The sequence below is a fragment of the Schistocerca serialis genome, chromosome 3, assembly GCF_023864345.2.
Source record: "Schistocerca serialis cubense isolate TAMUIC-IGC-003099 chromosome 3, iqSchSeri2.2, whole genome shotgun sequence".
Taxonomy (NCBI): domain Eukaryota; kingdom Metazoa; phylum Arthropoda; class Insecta; order Orthoptera; family Acrididae; genus Schistocerca; species Schistocerca serialis.
Window position 1 is genome coordinate 142,742,839 of NC_064640.1, and position 2,152 is coordinate 142,744,990.

A 2,152-nucleotide genomic window follows, 5' to 3' on the forward strand; every position below is an offset into this window, starting at 1 on the left:
CTCGTAAATAGAAAAAGCGGCGCAGAAATGGAGAAGAACTGGAAAACAAGCACTAGACCTTCACTGAATGTAGAAACGCCTGCACTAGACAAGGACTGACTTAGGAGGAACTAGTTTAGAGTTTCTGTAGCGTTGTGAGTTATGAATAGAAAGGGTCAGGTGGGCTGTATTGTGAAGATTGGAGATGAAGATCGACAGGAGGGGGCGAAGTGGGGGAAGTCTAATGGTAGGAAGGTAAATGAGTGTGAGACAGTGAGTGTGGGATGGACCATGATATGAAGAGCAAAGGAATAAGGAAAGATGAAGGGAGGGGATAGCCCTATTGTGAGATTAGATACGGAAGGAAGAGTTACAGTTGGCAGCACAAACCGCGATACGGATTTCATTCTGTGGGAGAGAGTTGGTTGAATTTTGTTTCCTTAATGCTAGGACTATATTCAAACTTTCTGTAAAACTGACGGTTCCTCACAGTCTCACTTCCACCATTCACCATTGGGCAGCACGACGTGTCGTGGCGTTGACGTCTCATTTCGCATGAAACCCGCGCTTCGACTTGCTGTTGGTCTCCGGAATCGGCGTTAATTCTCTTCCGAAGGGGTAAGCGTGCAGCTGGCGCCACCTGCAGGAAGTTTATCTCGGAGCTAACCGGATCATTATCCATAACTTTCGACCTAATGGGGAATTTTTATTTCTATAGAACTTTTTGTCTTCTGTGACGCGATGATGTGTATTTCTAAACTTATTTATTTATTTAAAAATAAAAACAATATCGGATTCCGAACATGGGGGGCAAAAGTGAAAAAAAGCGATGACGCTAGCCACTGTACCACCATTTCTGCTGAGAGTCGTCCGCCCCCGGTAGCTGAATGGTCAGCGTGACGGATTGTCAATCCTCTGGGCCCAGGTTCCATTCCCGGCTGGGTCGGGGAATTTTCTGCGCCCAAGGACTGGGTGTTGTGTTGCCCTCATCATCATCATCCTCAACGACTGCAGGTAGCCGAAGTGGCCTCAAATTGTAAGACCGGCATCTGGCGAACGGTGTGGCGAAGGGGGGCCCCAGTCACACGATTAAATAAATAAATTTCTAAACTCTACTCTACCAACTCGTTAGAGAGGAGGGAAAATTGGGCTTAACTCCTCGTCGAGGTTATCAGGGAACTCGCTTCTTGTAGACAAAGCAACACAATGGTCCTTATATGTCTGGGAAGACAATCCCGGCAGTCGTGTGAAGCTATTTATGAAAACAGCAGGAAATCTATATCAGGATGGATTTATACTGCTGATTGCAGATCCAGATAACTAAACTAAACTCCGCCCGAACAGGCCGTGAAGGCCCAACAGTACCGACCGGCCGCCGTGTCATCGTCAGCCCACAGGCGTCACTGGATGCAGATATTGAGGGGTATGTGGTCAGCACACCGCTCTCCCGGCCATATGTCAGTTTACGAGACCGGAGCCGCTACTTCTCAATCAAATAGCTCCTCAGTTTGCCTCACAAAGGCTGAGTGCATCCCACCTGCCAACAGCGCTCGGTAGACCGGATGATCACCCATCCAGGTGCTAGCCCAGCCCGACAGCGCTTAACTTCGGTGATCTGACGGAAACCGGTGTTACCACTGCGGCAAGGCCGTTGACTTTCAATCCAAATAACTAAGGAAATTCGGTCGATTGCTCATGACAGTGTTTTCAGTTGTTTTCATCTACATACGTCTACGGCACTTCGCTCTTTCCATTATATAATTTCACTGAATAGTTTCTTACTGACTTGTTGAGTCTACCGAAAGAGCTCAATAGGACTTACTAAGTATGATAACTGTTACCGTCTTATAATTTTATCAAGTTCCACATATGTTATGTCGTTGAAATTCTTTTCAATGGCTATTTCCAACCCCACAGAAGAAAGTGCACAGTAAGAACTGGCGATTAATCTTCCTTTCACCTTTCTTTAACGATCTTTTAATTTCCCCGTCATCGGGTCCAGCCGTCAGCTGCCATTACGACGCTCAACAGCTCACATGAAATTTTGAAACAAACATTCGGGACCAATTTAAATTATTAAAAAACCCTAAATATATAAGGTTGAAATGTATATTATCTGTTGAGGAATATTACGATACGATTTGATGGCTACATACCGCAGGGAGCTGCTGCT

The 2,152-nt window shown here is 45.9% G+C and overlaps 1 pseudogene; it reads right to left on the reverse strand.

Annotated features, from left to right (window-relative positions):
* Positions 1 to 1,517: 1,517 nt before the first annotated feature.
* On the reverse strand, positions 1,518 to 1,635 carry LOC126471904 (5S ribosomal RNA; annotated as a pseudogene).
* Positions 1,636 to 2,152: the final 517 nt, after the last annotated feature.